We start from the raw sequence: 14,147 nt of genomic DNA on the forward strand, positions 1-14,147 counted from the left end.
GCGCCGGGAATGCACGTGTAGTAACAGAAGAAATGAGCCAGCAAGTGCAGACTCTCTACCACTAGTATTTGCTACTTGCCGAGATTCCAGAAGGTTTGGCCATCACGTGCCTCGGTAGCGCAGTAGGCAGCGCGTAAGTCTCATAATCTTAAGGTCGTGAGTTCGATCCTCACCCGGGGCATTTAATTTACTTCCGTTCACAGCTAAATTGACGGCTCTGGGGTTGCGAAGGAGCAAAACAGCTTGCAGTTTGTTATCCATAAGGCTTCAACAACTCAGCGTGAAAATGCTTACTTCCCGTTATTACTACTTGCAGTTCTTTTGTGAAATTTTCAAGAAAAAATGTACTAGTAATAAAACTGAATTTCGTATGATATAACATGTAAAGTCACACAGTGTATGACCTGCTATATAATGACAGGCTGCAGGTCTTTACTTGCGAAATAAGTAAATAAATATTACTACTCACAGCTTTGCTTTTCCTCCTACCCCTGTAACAACGAGGCCAAAAGCAACGGACTGTGACTTTTGCCATGCGCGCCTCGGCATGGGAGAGCGAAAAGATGCTCGCAAACAGGGAAAGTGCGACACGGAAAGCCAGTGGAGGGGGTGTAAACCCCAAAAATAAGCGTGCGCGTCCGGTGTGGTTTAGTGGCTAGGATACCTGGCTTTCACCCAGGAGGCCCGGGTTCGATTCCCGGTACCGGAATGTAATTTTTTCGGAACAAATCACGACAAGTTTGGACCCTGCGAAATGCTGTTTCACGTCCTCCTCGCGTTATAGCTACTGGTTCATAAACGTGAGCTGAAAACAGTCGAGAGAAACGGGCACGCAATGAAATTACTACGAGCAGCGGAATAAAGGGAGAAGAGACCCTGGTCCACTGTTGGACTGCTACCATAGAAATGTTACCTGTAAATACGCAGAGCCACTCCGTCTAAGCGCTGGAAGACGGAGTGCACCGAGGCCCGTTAGCTCAGTTGGTTAGAGCGTCGTGCTAATAACGCGAAGGTCGTGGGTTCGATCCCCCCACGGGCCACTTCGATTTTACTACTTCAAAAAGGCAACGCCGATTTCCCCGGGCAAGTATGGTGACAAAGAAATCGTCACATTGTGTGGGAGCTGATAGGGGACCCGAAAGCGACTTGTCGGGACGCGCTAAAACACTTCACAGGTCACAGCACGCTGAACACACAGTTTGTCGTCCGATCACCGCTACTGCGCGACGCTGGGCGTTGTCAGTGCTTGGGCGGGTGACCGCCTGCGAACACAGGGCGCTGCCGACAGTTTCAATTCGTATTTCTCTTTTCTCGTCGGTTTCGGAGCTGCAGCGCTATTCGGTCTAGGGCACTGGCGCCACGTTTTGCCTCTCGGTATGCCAAGTCGCGCCGTGCGGCCACAGTGAAATGAAGGAGCGTGTTGTAAAATTTTCAACAAAGAAAAAAAGAAATGTGCTAGTAATAAAACTGAATTTGTCTGACAGAACATGTAAAATCACACAATGCACGATAACAGGCAGCAGGTCTTTACTTGAGGCATAAGTAATGTTGTGCCCGCCTCGCCATACCTCTCTCAGTCGTTTCGCGTGCTTGTCCTTCTGATATAGGCCGATTGGAGAGCGTCAGCTCTCGCGTCAGCCGAGCAAAGTCGAGACAAGTCGAGACTCAAGCGGAATCGACGCACACAATATAGGGTGGCCTGCAGCCAGTAAGAGGAGGAAAGAAACATTAATTTAATGACGCGTGGCAAAAGTACTCATACGCAGAAGTAAAACGCAGGCTGCGGTGGCCGGGAATCGAACCCGGATCAACTGCTTGGAAGGCAACTATGCTGACCATTACACCACCACCGCACGGTTTTCTTCCGCGCACGCCGCGCTGTGTCTGCTTCCCGCCTGTCGGCGGCGGCTGAAGGTGGTCGCAGCAGCAGGCGCATTACGGGGTAGGCGAGCGCATCCAGACAGCGTCTCTACGCACATTTCGCGTCCTTTGGCAAGAGTCGTCGCGTGCGTGCGCCGCAACACTACTTAGACGATCGCGTTCGGGCGTCATTTTTAAGCAGTGCAGCGCAGGATTCAGCGTTTGTAGCATTCTCTCGAGAGGATGCCACGGCGCTGGACGGCAGTCCCACTTTCCCTTCAGACGTCTGCCGCGGAAAGCACAAGGAAGCTGCAAACTAGCTGAGCATCGGTGGTTCAGTGGTAGAATGCTCGCCTGCCACGCGGGCGGCCCGGGTTCGATTCCCGGCCGATGCATCATTTTGTTTTTTCCCCGATAGTGGAGCTGCGTGTCCTTCGCACTCGAAGTGCGTGGGCCACGAGAATGAACCGCGGGATTCCGTGTGGAAACAACCAAACACGCAGCGCGCACGTCTTCTCGTTTGGACTCCTGCGTGCTATTGTGCATACTGGCGTCGGCCTATCATCGCAAGTTGCCTGCAGCGCCGGGAATGCACGTGTAGTAACAGAAGAAATGAGCCAGCAAGTGCAGACTCTCTACCACTAGTATTTGCTACTTGCCGAGATTCCAGAAGGTTTGGCCATCACGTGCCTCGGTAGCGCAGTAGGCAGCGCGTAAGTCTCATAATCTTAAGGTCGTGAGTTCGATCCTCACCCGGGGCATTTAATTTACTTCCGTTCACAGCTAAATTGACGGCTCTGGGGTTGCGAAGGAGCAAAACAGCTTGTAGTTTGTTATCCATAAGGCTTCAACAACTCAGCGTGAAAATGCTTACTTCCCGTTATTACTACTTGCAGTTCTTTTGTGAAATTTTCAAGAAAAAATGTACTAGTAATAAAACTGAATTTCGTATGATATAACATGTAAAGTCACACAGTGTATGACCTGCTATATAATGACAGGCTGCAGGTCTTTACTTGCGAAATAAGTAAATAAATATTACTACTCACAGCTTTGCTTTTCCTCCTACCCCTGTAACAACGAGGCCAAAAGCAACGGACTGTGACTTTTGCCATGCGCGCCTCGGCATGGGAGAGCGAAAAGATGCTCGCAAACAGGGAAAGTGCGACACGGAAAGCCAGTGGAGGGGGTGTAAACCCCAAAAATAAGCGTGCGCGTCCGGTGTGGTCTAGTGGCTAGGATACCTGGCTTTCACCCAGGAGGCCCGGGTTCGATTCCCGGTACCGGAATGTAATTTTTTCGGAACAAATCACGACAAGTTTGGACCCTGCGAAATGCTGTTTCACGTCCTCCTCGCGTTATAGCTACTGGTTCATAAACGTGAGCTGAAAACAGTCGAGAGAAACGGGCACGCAATGAAATTACTACGAGCAGCGGAATAAAGGGAGAAGAGACCCTGGTCCACTGTTGGACTGCTACCATAGAAATGTTACCTGTAAATACGCAGAGCCACTCCGTCTAAGCGCTGGAAGACGGAGTGCACCGAGGCCCGTTAGCTCAGTTGGTTAGAGCGTCGTGCTAATAACGCGAAGGTCGTGGGTTCGATCCCCCCACGGGCCACTTCGATTTTACTACTTCAAAAAGGCAACGCCGATTTCCCCGGGCAAGTATGGTGACAAAGAAATCGTCACATTGTGTGGGAGCTGATAGGGGACCCGAAAGCGACTTGTCGGGACGCGCTAAAACACTTCACAGGTCACAGCACGCTGAACACACAGTTTGTCGTCCGATCACCGCTACTGCGCGACGCTGGGCGTTGTCAGTGCTTGGGCGGGTGACCGCCTGCGAACACAGGGCGCTGCCGACAGTTTCAATTCGTATTTCTCTTTTCTCGTCGGTTTCGGAGCTGCAGCGCTATTCGGTCTAGGGCACTGGCGCCACGTTTTGCCTCTCGGTATGCCAAGTCGCGCCGTGCGGCCACAGTGAAATGAAGGAGCGTGTTGTAAAATTTTCAACAAAGAAAAAAAGAAATGTGCTAGTAATAAAACTGAATTTGTCTGACAGAACATGTAAAATCACACAATGCACGATAACAGGCAGCAGGTCTTTACTTGAGGCATAAGTAATGTTGTGCCCGCCTCGCCATACCTCTCTCAGTCGTTTCGCGTGCTTGTCCTTCTGATATAGGCCGATTGGAGAGCGTCAGCTCTCGCGTCAGCCGAGCAAAGTCGAGACAAGTCGAGACTCAAGCGGAATCGACGCACACAATATAGGGTGGCCTGCAGCCAGTAAGAGGAGGAAAGAAACATTAATTTAATGACGCGTGGCAAAAGTACTCATACGCAGAAGTAAAACGCAGGCTGCGGTGGCCGGGAATCGAACCCGGATCAACTGCTTGGAAGGCAACTATGCTGACCATTACACCACCACCGCACGGTTTTCTTCCGCGCACGCCGCGCTGTGCTGCTTCCCGCCTGTCGGCGGCGGCTGAAGGTGGTCGCAGCAGCAGGCGCATTACGGGGTAGGCGAGCGCATCCAGACAGCGTCTCTACGCACATTTCGCGTCCTTTGGCAAGAGTCGTCGCGTGCGTGCGCCGCAACACTACTTAGACGATCGCGTTCGGGCGTCATTTTTAAGCAGTGCAGCGCAGGATTCAGCGTTTGTAGCATTCTCTCGAGAGGATGCCACGGCGCTGGACGGCAGTCCCACTTTCCCTTCAGACGTCTGCCGCGGAGAGCACAAGGAAGCTGCAAACTAGCTGAGCATCGGTGGTTCAGTGGTAGAATGCTCGCCTGCCACGCGGGCGGCCCGGGTTCGATTCCCGGCCGATGCATCATTTTGTTTTTTCCCCGATAGTGGAGCTGCGTGTCCTTCGCACTCGAAGTGCGTGGGCCACGAGAATGAACCGCGGGATTCCGTGTGGAAACAACCAAACACGCAGCGCGCACGTCTTCTCGTTTGGACTCCTGCGTGCTATTGTGCATACTGGCGTCGGCCTATCATCGCAAGTTGCCTGCAGCGCCGGGAATGCACGTGTAGTAACAGAAGAAATGAGCCAGCAAGTGCAGACTCTCTACCACTAGTATTTGCTACTTGCCGAGATTCCAGAAGGTTTGGCCATCACGTGCCTCGGTAGCGCAGTAGGCAGCGCGTAAGTCTCATAATCTTAAGGTCGTGAGTTCGATCCTCACCCGGGGCATTTAATTTACTTCCGTTCACAGCTAAATTGACGGCTCTGGGGTTGCGAAGGAGCAAAACAGCTTGCAGTTTGTTATCCATAAGGCTTCAACAACTCAGCGTGAAAATGCTTACTTCCCGTTATTACTACTTGCAGTTCTTTTGTGAAATTTTCAAGAAAAAATGTACTAGTAATAAAACTGAATTTCGTATGATATAACATGTAAAGTCACACAGTGTATGACCTGCTATATAATGACAGGCTGCAGGTCTTTACTTGCGAAATAAGTAAATAAATATTACTACTCACAGCTTTGCTTTTCCTCCTACCCCTGTAACAACGAGGCCAAAAGCAACGGACTGTGACTTTTGCCATGCGCGCCTCGGCATGGGAGAGCGAAAAGATGCTCGCAAACAGGGAAAGTGCGACACGGAAAGCCAGTGGAGGGGGTGTATACCCCAAAAATAAGCGTGCGCGTCCGGTGTGGTCTAGTGGCTAGGATACCTGGCTTTCACCCAGGAGGCCTGGGTTCGATTCCCGGTACCGGAATGTAATTTTTTCGGAACAAATCACGACAAGTTTGGACCCTGCGAAATACTGTTTCACGTCCTCCTCGCGTTATAGCTAATGGTTCATAAACGTGAGCTGAAAACAGTCGAGAGAAACGGGCACGCAATGAAATTACTACGAGCAGCGGAATAAAGGGAGAAGAGACCCTGGTCCACTGTTGGACTGCTACCATAGAAATGTTACCTGTAAATACGCAGAGCCACTCCGTCTAAGCGCTGGAAGACGGAGTGCACCGAGGCCCGTTAGCTCAGTTGGTTAGAGCGTCGTGCTAATAACGCGAAGGTCGTGGGTTCGATCCCCCCACGGGCCACTTCGATTTTACTACTTCAAAAAGGCAACGCCGATTTCCCCGGGCAAGTATGGTGACAAAGAAATCGTCACATTGTGTGGGAGCTGATAGGGGACCCGAAAGCGACTTGTCGGGACGCGCTAAAACACTTCACAGGTCACAGCACGCTGAACACACAGTTTGTCGTCCGATCACCGCTACTGCGCGACGCTGGGCGTTGTCAGTGCTTGGGCGGGTGACCGCCTGCGAACACAGGGCGCTGCCGACAGTTTCAATTCGTATTTCTCTTTTCTCGTCGGTTTCGGAGCTGCAGCGCTATTCGGTCTAGGGCACTGGCGCCACGTTTTGCCTCTCGGTATGCCAAGTCGCGCCGTGCGGCCACAGTGAAATGAAGGAGCGTGTTGTAAAATTTTCAACAAAGAAAAAAAGAAATGTGCTAGTAATAAAACTGAATTTGTCTGACAGAACATGTAAAATCACACAATGCACGATAACAGGCAGCAGGTCTTTACTTGAGGCATAAGTAATGTTGTGCCCGCCTCGCCATACCTCTCTCAGTCGTTTCGCGTGCTTGTCCTTCTGATATAGGCCGATTGGAGAGCGTCAGCTCTCGCGTCAGCCGAGCAAAGTCGAGACAAGTCGAGACTCAAGCGGAATCGACGCACACAATATAGGGTGGCCTGCAGCCAGTAAGAGGAGGAAAGAAACATTAATTTAATGACGCGTGGCAAAAGTACTCATACGCAGAAGTAAAACGCAGGCTGCGGTGGCCGGGAATCGAACCCGGATCAACTGCTTGGAAGGCAACTATGCTGACCATTACACCACCACCGCACGGTTTTCTTCCGCGCACGCCGCGCTGTGTCTGCTTCCCGCCTGTCGGCGGCGGCTGAAGGTGGTCGCAGCAGCAGGCGCATTACGGGGTAGGCGAGCGCATCCAGACAGCGTCTCTACGCACATTTCGCGTCCTTTGGCAAGAGTCGTCGCGTGCGTGCGCCGCAACACTACTTAGACGATCGCGTTCGGGCGTCATTTTTAAGCAGTGCAGCGCAGGATTCAGCGTTTGTAGCATTCTCTCGAGAGGATGCCACGGCGCTGGACGGCAGTCCCACTTTCCCTTCAGACGTCTGCCGCGGAAAGCACAAGGAAGCTGCAAACTAGCTGAGCATCGGTGGTTCAGTGGTAGAATGCTCGCCTGCCACGCGGGCGGCCCGGGTTCGATTCCCGGCCGATGCATCATTTTGTTTTTTCCCCGATAGTGGAGCTGCGTGTCCTTCGCACTCGAAGTGCGTGGGCCACGAGAATGAACCGCGGGATTCCGTGTGGAAACAACCAAACACGCAGCGCGCACGTCTTCTCGTTTGGACTCCTGCGTGCTATTGTGCATACTGGCGTCGGCCTATCATCGCAAGTTGCCTGCAGCGCCGGGAATGCACGTGTAGTAACAGAAGAAATGAGCCAGCAAGTGCAGACTCTCTACCACTAGTATTTGCTACTTGCCGAGATTCCAGAAGGTTTGGCCATCACGTGCCTCGGTAGCGCAGTAGGCAGCGCGTAAGTCTCATAATCTTAAGGTCGTGAGTTCGATCCTCACCCGGGGCATTTAATTTACTTCCGTTCACAGCTAAATTGACGGCTCTGGGGTTGCGAAGGAGCAAAACAGCTTGTAGTTTGTTATCCATAAGGCTTCAACAACTCAGCGTGAAAATGCTTACTTCCCGTTATTACTACTTGCAGTTCTTTTGTGAAATTTTCAAGAAAAAATGTACTAGTAATAAAACTGAATTTCGTATGATATAACATGTAAAGTCACACAGTGTATGACCTGCTATATAATGACAGGCTGCAGGTCTTTACTTGCGAAATAAGTAAATAAATATTACTACTCACAGCTTTGCTTTTCCTCCTACCCCTGTAACAACGAGGCCAAAAGCAACGGACTGTGACTTTTGCCATGCGCGCCTCGGCATGGGAGAGCGAAAAGATGCTCGCAAACAGGGAAAGTGCGACACGGAAAGCCAGTGGAGGGGGTGTAAACCCCAAAAATAAGCGTGCGCGTCCGGTGTGGTCTAGTGGCTAGGATACCTGGCTTTCACCCAGGAGGCCCGGGTTCGATTCCCGGTACCGGAATGTAATTTTTTCGGAACAAATCACGACAAGTTTGGACCCTGCGAAATGCTGTTTCACGTCCTCCTCGCGTTATAGCTACTGGTTCATAAACGTGAGCTGAAAACAGTCGAGAGAAACGGGCACGCAATGAAATTACTACGAGCAGCGGAATAAAGGGAGAAGAGACCCTGGTCCACTGTTGGACTGCTACCATAGAAATGTTACCTGTAAATACGCAGAGCCACTCCGTCTAAGCGCTGGAAGACGGAGTGCACCGAGGCCCGTTAGCTCAGTTGGTTAGAGCGTCGTGCTAATAACGCGAAGGTCGTGGGTTCGATCCCCCCACGGGCCACTTCGATTTTACTACTTCAAAAAGGCAACGCCGATTTCCCCGGGCAAGTATGGTGACAAAGAAATCGTCACATTGTGTGGGAGCTGATAGGGGACCCGAAAGCGACTTGTCGGGACGCGCTAAAACACTTCACAGGTCACAGCACGCTGAACACACAGTTTGTCGTCCGATCACCGCTACTGCGCGACGCTGGGCGTTGTCAGTGCTTGGGCGGGTGACCGCCTGCGAACACAGGGCGCTGCCGACAGTTTCAATTCGTATTTCTCTTTTCTCGTCGGTTTCGGAGCTGCAGCGCTATTCGGTCTAGGGCACTGGCGCCACGTTTTGCCTCTCGGTATGCCAAGTCGCGCCGTGCGGCCACAGTGAAATGAAGGAGCGTGTTGTAAAATTTTCAACAAAGAAAAAAAGAAATGTGCTAGTAATAAAACTGAATTTGTCTGACAGAACATGTAAAATCACACAATGCACGATAACAGGCAGCAGGTCTTTACTTGAGGCATAAGTAATGTTGTGCCCGCCTCGCCATACCTCTCTCAGTCGTTTCGCGTGCTTGTCCTTCTGATATAGGCCGATTGGAGAGCGTCAGCTCTCGCGTCAGCCGAGCAAAGTCGAGACAAGTCGAGACTCAAGCGGAATCGACGCACACAATATAGGGTGGCCTGCAGCCAGTAAGAGGAGGAAAGAAACATTAATTTAATGACGCGTGGCAAAAGTACTCATACGCAGAAGTAAAACGCAGGCTGCGGTGGCCGGGAATCGAACCCGGATCAACTGCTTGGAAGGCAACTATGCTGACCATTACACCACCACCGCACGGTTTTCTTCCGCGCACGCCGCGCTGTGTCTGCTTCCCGCCTGTCGGCGGCGGCTGAAGGTGGTCGCAGCAGCAGGCGCATTACGGGGTAGGCGAGCGCATCCAGACAGCGTCTCTACGCACATTTCGCGTCCTTTGGCAAGAGTCGTCGCGTGCGTGCGCCGCAACACTACTTAGACGATCGCGTTCGGGCGTCATTTTTAAGCAGTGCAGCGCAGGATTCAGCGTTTGTAGCATTCTCTCGAGAGGATGCCACGGCGCTGGACGGCAGTCCCACTTTCCCTTCAGACGTCTGCCGCGGAAAGCACAAGGAAGCTGCAAACTAGCTGAGCATCGGTGGTTCAGTGGTAGAATGCTCGCCTGCCACGCGGGCGGCCCGGGTTCGATTCCCGGCCGATGCATCATTTTGTTTTTTCCCCGATAGTGGAGCTGCGTGTCCTTCGCACTCGAAGTGCGTGGGCCACGAGAATGAACCGCGGGATTCCGTGTGGAAACAACCAAACACGCAGCGCGCACGTCTTCTCGTTTGGACTCCTGCGTGCTATTGTGCATACTGGCGTCGGCCTATCATCGCAAGTTGCCTGCAGCGCCGGGAATGCACGTGTAGTAACAGAAGAAATGAGCCAGCAAGTGCAGACTCTCTACCACTAGTATTTGCTACTTGCCGAGATTCCAGAAGGTTTGGCCATCACGTGCCTCGGTAGCGCAGTAGGCAGCGCGTAAGTCTCATAATCTTAAGGTCGTGAGTTCGATCCTCACCCGGGGCATTTAATTTACTTCCGTTCACAGCTAAATTGACGGCTCTGGGGTTGCGAAGGAGCAAAACAGCTTGTAGTTTGTTATCCATAAGGCTTCAACAACTCAGCGTGAAAATGCTTACTTCCCGTTATTACTACTTGCAGTTCTTTTGTGAAATTTTCAAGAAAAAATGTACTAGTAATAAAACTGAATTTCGTATGATATAACATGTAAAGTCACACAGTGTATGACCTGCTATATAATGACAGGCTGCAGGTCTTTACTTGCGAAATAAGTAAATAAATATTACTACTCACAGCTTTGCTTTTCCTCCTACCCCTGTAACAACGAGGCCAAAAGCAACGGACTGTGACTTTTGCCATGCGCGCCTCGGCATGGGAGAGCGAAAAGATGCTCGCAAACAGGGAAAGTGCGACACGGAAAGCCAGTGGAGGGGGTGTAAACCCCAAAAATAAGCGTGCGCGTCCGGTGTGGTCTAGTGGCTAGGATACCTGGCTTTCACCCAGGAGGCCCGGGTTCGATTCCCGGTACCGGAATGTAATTTTTTCGGAACAAATCACGACAAGTTTGGACCCTGCGAAATGCTGTTTCACGTCCTCCTCGCGTTATAGCTACTGGTTCATAAACGTGAGCTGAAAACAGTCGAGAGAAACGGGCACGCAATGAAATTACTACGAGCAGCGGAATAAAGGGAGAAGAGACCCTGGTCCACTGTTGGACTGCTACCATAGAAATGTTACCTGTAAATACGCAGAGCCACTCCGTCTAAGCGCTGGAAGACGGAGTGCACCGAGGCCCGTTAGCTCAGTTGGTTAGAGCGTCGTGCTAATAACGCGAAGGTCGTGGGTTCGATCCCCCCACGGGCCACTTCGATTTTACTACTTCAAAAAGGCAACGCCGATTTCCCCGGGCAAGTATGGTGACAAAGAAATCGTCACATTGTGTGGGAGCTGATAGGGGACCCGAAAGCGACTTGTCGGGACGCGCTAAAACACTTCACAGGTCACAGCACGCTGAACACACAGTTTGTCGTCCGATCACCGCTACTGCGCGACGCTGGGCGTTGTCAGTGCTTGGGCGGGTGACCGCCTGCGAACACAGGGCGCTGCCGACAGTTTCAATTCGTATTTCTCTTTTCTCGTCGGTTTCGGAGCTGCAGCGCTATTCGGTCTAGGGCACTGGCGCCACGTTTTGCCTCTCGGTATGCCAAGTCGCGCCGTGCGGCCACAGTGAAATGAAGGAGCGTGTTGTAAAATTTTCAACAAAGAAAAAAAGAAATGTGCTAGTAATAAAACTGAATTTGTCTGACAGAACATGTAAAATCACACAATGCACGATAACAGGCAGCAGGTCTTTACTTGAGGCATAAGTAATGTTGTGCCCGCCTCGCCATACCTCTCTCAGTCGTTTCGCGTGCTTGTCCTTCTGATATAGGCCGATTGGAGAGCGTCAGCTCTCGCGTCAGCCGAGCAAAGTCGAGACAAGTCGAGACTCAAGCGGAATCGACGCACACAATATAGGGTGGCCTGCAGCCAGTAAGAGGAGGAAAGAAACATTAATTTAATGACGCGTGGCAAAAGTACTCATACGCAGAAGTAAAACGCAGGCTGCGGTGGCCGGGAATCGAACCCGGATCAACTGCTTGGAAGGCAACTATGCTGACCATTACACCACCACCGCACGGTTTTCTTCCGCGCACGCCGCGCTGTGTCTGCTTCCCGCCTGTCGGCGGCGGCTGAAGGTGGTCGCAGCAGCAGGCGCATTACGGGGTAGGCGAGCGCATCCAGACAGCGTCTCTACGCACATTTCGCGTCCTTTGGCAAGAGTCGTCGCGTGCGTGCGCCGCAACACTACTTAGACGATCGCGTTCGGGCGTCATTTTTAAGCAGTGCAGCGCAGGATTCAGCGTTTGTAGCATTCTCTCGAGAGGATGCCACGGCGCTGGACGGCAGTCCCACTTTCCCTTCAGACGTCTGCCGCGGAAAGCACAAGGAAGCTGCAAACTAGCTGAGCATCGGTGGTTCAGTGGTAGAATGCTCGCCTGCCACGCGGGCGGCCCGGGTTCGATTCCCGGCCGATGCATCATTTTGTTTTTTCCCCGATAGTGGAGCTGCGTGTCCTTCGCACTCGAAGTGCGTGGGCCACGAGAATGAACCGCGGGATTCCGTGTGGAAACAACCAAACACGCAGCGCGCACGTCTTCTCGTTTGGACTCCTGCGTGCTATTGTGCATACTGGCGTCGGCCTATCATCGCAAGTTGCCTGCAGCGCCGGGAATGCACGTGTAGTAACAGAAGAAATGAGCCAGCAAGTGCAGACTCTCTACCACTAGTATTTGCTACTTGCCGAGATTCCAGAAGGTTTGGCCATCACGTGCCTCGGTAGCGCAGTAGGCAGCGCGTAAGTCTCATAATCTTAAGGTCGTGAGTTCGATCCTCACCCGGGGCATTTAATTTACTTCCGTTCACAGCTAAATTGACGGCTCTGGGGTTGCGAAGGAGCAAAACAGCTTGTAGTTTGTTATCCATAAGGCTTCAACAACTCAGCGTGAAAATGCTTACTTCCCGTTATTACTACTTGCAGTTCTTTTGTGAAATTTTCAAGAAAAAATGTACTAGTAATAAAACTGAATTTCGTATGATATAACATGTAAAGTCACACAGTGTATGACCTGCTATATAATGACAGGCTGCAGGTCTTTACTTGCGAAATAAGTAAATAAATATTACTACTCACAGCTTTGCTTTTCCTCCTACCCCTGTAACAACGAGGCCAAAAGCAACGGACTGTGACTTTTGCCATGCGCGCCTCGGCATGGGAGAGCGAAAAGATGCTCGCAAACAGGGAAAGTGCGACACGGAAAGCCAGTGGAGGGGGTGTAAACCCCAAAAATAAGCGTGCGCGTCCGGTGTGGTCTAGTGGCTAGGATACCTGGCTTTCACCCAGGAGGCCCGGGTTCGATTCCCGGTACCGGAATGTAATTTTTTCGGAACAAATCACGACAAGTTTGGACCCTGCGAAATGCTGTTTCACGTCCTCCTCGCGTTATAGCTACTGGTTCATAAACGTGAGCTGAAAACAGTCGAGAGAAACGGGCACGCAATGAAATTACTACGAGCAGCGGAATAAAGGGAGAAGAGACCCTGGTCCACTGTTGGACTGCTACCATAGAAATGTTACCTGTAAATACGCAGAGCCACTCCGTCTAAGCGCTGGAAGACGGAGTGCACCGAGGCCCGTTAGCTCAGTTGGTTAGAGCGTCGTGCTAATAACGCGAAGGTCGTGGGTTCGATCCCCCCACGGGCCACTTCGATTTTACTACTTCAAAAAGGCAACGCCGATTTCCCCGGGCAAGTATGGTGACAAAGAAATCGTCACATTGTGTGGGAGCTGATAGGGGACCCGAAAGCGACTTGTCGGGACGCGCTAAAACACTTCACAGGTCACAGCACGCTGAACACACAGTTTGTCGTCCGATCACCGCTACTGCGCGACGCTGGGCGTTGTCAGTGCTTGGGCGGGTGACCGCCTGCGAACACAGGGCGCTGCCGACAGTTTCAATTCGTATTTCTCTTTTCTCGTCGGTTTCGGAGCTGCAGCGCTATTCGGTCTAGGGCACTGGCGCCACGTTTTGCCTCTCGGTATGCCAAGTCGCGCCGTGCGGCCACAGTGAAATGAAGGAGCGTGTTGTAAAATTTTCAACAAAGAAAAAAAGAAATGTGCTAGTAATAAAACTGAATTTGTCTGACAGAACATGTAAAATCACACAATGCACGATAACAGGCAGCAGGTCTTTACTTGAGGCATAAGTAATGTTGTGCCCGCCTCGCCATACCTCTCTCAGTCGTTTCGCGTGCTTGTCCTTCTGATATAGGCCGATTGGAGAGCGTCAGCTCTCGCGTCAGCCGAGCAAAGTCGAGACAAGTCGAGACTCAAGCGGAATCGACGCACACAATATAGGGTGGCCTGCAGCCAGTAAGAGGAGGAAAGAAACATTAATTTAATGACGCGTGGCAAAAGTACTCATACGCAGAAGTAAAACGCAGGCTGCGGTGGCCGGGAATCGAACCCGGATCAACTGCTTGGAAGGCAACTATGCTGACCATTACACCACCACCGCACGGTTTTCTTCCGCGCACGCCGCGCTGTGCTGCTTCCCGCCTGTCGGCGGCGGCTGAAGGTGGTCGCAGCAGCAGGCGCATTACGGGGTAGGCG

The 14,147-nt window shown here is 51.8% G+C and overlaps 29 non-coding genes across 29 annotated transcripts; 23 read left to right on the forward strand and 6 right to left on the reverse strand.

The window, feature by feature from the left end:
- Positions 1-108: 108 nt before the first annotated feature.
- On the forward strand, positions 109-181 carry Trnam-cau (transfer RNA methionine (anticodon CAU)). The gene has a single exon. It is a non-coding gene; the product is annotated as a tRNA-Met (tRNA).
- A 456-nt stretch (positions 182-637) lies between these two features.
- Positions 638-709, forward strand: Trnae-uuc (transfer RNA glutamic acid (anticodon UUC)). The gene has a single exon. It is a non-coding gene; the product is annotated as a tRNA-Glu (tRNA).
- Positions 710-966: 257 nt separating this feature from the next.
- Trnai-aau (transfer RNA isoleucine (anticodon AAU)) lies at positions 967-1,040 on the forward strand. The gene has a single exon. It is a non-coding gene; the product is annotated as a tRNA-Ile (tRNA).
- Positions 1,041-1,781: 741 nt separating this feature from the next.
- On the reverse strand, positions 1,782-1,853 carry Trnag-ucc (transfer RNA glycine (anticodon UCC)). The gene has a single exon. It is a non-coding gene; the product is annotated as a tRNA-Gly (tRNA).
- A 331-nt stretch (positions 1,854-2,184) lies between these two features.
- Positions 2,185-2,255, forward strand: Trnag-gcc (transfer RNA glycine (anticodon GCC)). Its single transcript has one exon. It is a non-coding gene; the product is annotated as a tRNA-Gly (tRNA).
- A 293-nt stretch (positions 2,256-2,548) lies between these two features.
- Positions 2,549-2,621, forward strand: Trnam-cau (transfer RNA methionine (anticodon CAU)). The gene has a single exon. It is a non-coding gene; the product is annotated as a tRNA-Met (tRNA).
- A 456-nt stretch (positions 2,622-3,077) lies between these two features.
- Positions 3,078-3,149, forward strand: Trnae-uuc (transfer RNA glutamic acid (anticodon UUC)). Its single transcript has one exon. It is a non-coding gene; the product is annotated as a tRNA-Glu (tRNA).
- A 257-nt stretch (positions 3,150-3,406) lies between these two features.
- On the forward strand, positions 3,407-3,480 carry Trnai-aau (transfer RNA isoleucine (anticodon AAU)). The gene has a single exon. It is a non-coding gene; the product is annotated as a tRNA-Ile (tRNA).
- A 741-nt stretch (positions 3,481-4,221) lies between these two features.
- Positions 4,222-4,293, reverse strand: Trnag-ucc (transfer RNA glycine (anticodon UCC)). Its single transcript has one exon. It is a non-coding gene; the product is annotated as a tRNA-Gly (tRNA).
- A 330-nt stretch (positions 4,294-4,623) lies between these two features.
- Trnag-gcc (transfer RNA glycine (anticodon GCC)) lies at positions 4,624-4,694 on the forward strand. The gene has a single exon. It is a non-coding gene; the product is annotated as a tRNA-Gly (tRNA).
- A 293-nt stretch (positions 4,695-4,987) lies between these two features.
- Trnam-cau (transfer RNA methionine (anticodon CAU)) lies at positions 4,988-5,060 on the forward strand. Its single transcript has one exon. It is a non-coding gene; the product is annotated as a tRNA-Met (tRNA).
- Positions 5,061-5,516: 456 nt separating this feature from the next.
- On the forward strand, positions 5,517-5,588 carry Trnae-uuc (transfer RNA glutamic acid (anticodon UUC)). Its single transcript has one exon. It is a non-coding gene; the product is annotated as a tRNA-Glu (tRNA).
- Positions 5,589-5,845: 257 nt separating this feature from the next.
- On the forward strand, positions 5,846-5,919 carry Trnai-aau (transfer RNA isoleucine (anticodon AAU)). The gene has a single exon. It is a non-coding gene; the product is annotated as a tRNA-Ile (tRNA).
- Positions 5,920-6,660: 741 nt separating this feature from the next.
- Positions 6,661-6,732, reverse strand: Trnag-ucc (transfer RNA glycine (anticodon UCC)). The gene has a single exon. It is a non-coding gene; the product is annotated as a tRNA-Gly (tRNA).
- Positions 6,733-7,063: 331 nt separating this feature from the next.
- Positions 7,064-7,134, forward strand: Trnag-gcc (transfer RNA glycine (anticodon GCC)). The gene has a single exon. It is a non-coding gene; the product is annotated as a tRNA-Gly (tRNA).
- A 293-nt stretch (positions 7,135-7,427) lies between these two features.
- Positions 7,428-7,500, forward strand: Trnam-cau (transfer RNA methionine (anticodon CAU)). The gene has a single exon. It is a non-coding gene; the product is annotated as a tRNA-Met (tRNA).
- Positions 7,501-7,956: 456 nt separating this feature from the next.
- On the forward strand, positions 7,957-8,028 carry Trnae-uuc (transfer RNA glutamic acid (anticodon UUC)). The gene has a single exon. It is a non-coding gene; the product is annotated as a tRNA-Glu (tRNA).
- Positions 8,029-8,285: 257 nt separating this feature from the next.
- Positions 8,286-8,359, forward strand: Trnai-aau (transfer RNA isoleucine (anticodon AAU)). The gene has a single exon. It is a non-coding gene; the product is annotated as a tRNA-Ile (tRNA).
- A 741-nt stretch (positions 8,360-9,100) lies between these two features.
- Trnag-ucc (transfer RNA glycine (anticodon UCC)) lies at positions 9,101-9,172 on the reverse strand. The gene has a single exon. It is a non-coding gene; the product is annotated as a tRNA-Gly (tRNA).
- Positions 9,173-9,503: 331 nt separating this feature from the next.
- Positions 9,504-9,574, forward strand: Trnag-gcc (transfer RNA glycine (anticodon GCC)). Its single transcript has one exon. It is a non-coding gene; the product is annotated as a tRNA-Gly (tRNA).
- A 293-nt stretch (positions 9,575-9,867) lies between these two features.
- Positions 9,868-9,940, forward strand: Trnam-cau (transfer RNA methionine (anticodon CAU)). Its single transcript has one exon. It is a non-coding gene; the product is annotated as a tRNA-Met (tRNA).
- Positions 9,941-10,396: 456 nt separating this feature from the next.
- Trnae-uuc (transfer RNA glutamic acid (anticodon UUC)) lies at positions 10,397-10,468 on the forward strand. Its single transcript has one exon. It is a non-coding gene; the product is annotated as a tRNA-Glu (tRNA).
- A 257-nt stretch (positions 10,469-10,725) lies between these two features.
- Positions 10,726-10,799, forward strand: Trnai-aau (transfer RNA isoleucine (anticodon AAU)). Its single transcript has one exon. It is a non-coding gene; the product is annotated as a tRNA-Ile (tRNA).
- A 741-nt stretch (positions 10,800-11,540) lies between these two features.
- Positions 11,541-11,612, reverse strand: Trnag-ucc (transfer RNA glycine (anticodon UCC)). Its single transcript has one exon. It is a non-coding gene; the product is annotated as a tRNA-Gly (tRNA).
- Positions 11,613-11,943: 331 nt separating this feature from the next.
- Trnag-gcc (transfer RNA glycine (anticodon GCC)) lies at positions 11,944-12,014 on the forward strand. The gene has a single exon. It is a non-coding gene; the product is annotated as a tRNA-Gly (tRNA).
- Positions 12,015-12,307: 293 nt separating this feature from the next.
- On the forward strand, positions 12,308-12,380 carry Trnam-cau (transfer RNA methionine (anticodon CAU)). The gene has a single exon. It is a non-coding gene; the product is annotated as a tRNA-Met (tRNA).
- Positions 12,381-12,836: 456 nt separating this feature from the next.
- Positions 12,837-12,908, forward strand: Trnae-uuc (transfer RNA glutamic acid (anticodon UUC)). The gene has a single exon. It is a non-coding gene; the product is annotated as a tRNA-Glu (tRNA).
- Positions 12,909-13,165: 257 nt separating this feature from the next.
- Positions 13,166-13,239, forward strand: Trnai-aau (transfer RNA isoleucine (anticodon AAU)). Its single transcript has one exon. It is a non-coding gene; the product is annotated as a tRNA-Ile (tRNA).
- Positions 13,240-13,980: 741 nt separating this feature from the next.
- On the reverse strand, positions 13,981-14,052 carry Trnag-ucc (transfer RNA glycine (anticodon UCC)). Its single transcript has one exon. It is a non-coding gene; the product is annotated as a tRNA-Gly (tRNA).
- Positions 14,053-14,147: the final 95 nt, after the last annotated feature.

The sequence above is a fragment of the Schistocerca gregaria genome, chromosome 2, assembly GCF_023897955.1.
Source record: "Schistocerca gregaria isolate iqSchGreg1 chromosome 2, iqSchGreg1.2, whole genome shotgun sequence".
Taxonomy (NCBI): Eukaryota; Metazoa; Arthropoda; class Insecta; order Orthoptera; family Acrididae; genus Schistocerca; species Schistocerca gregaria.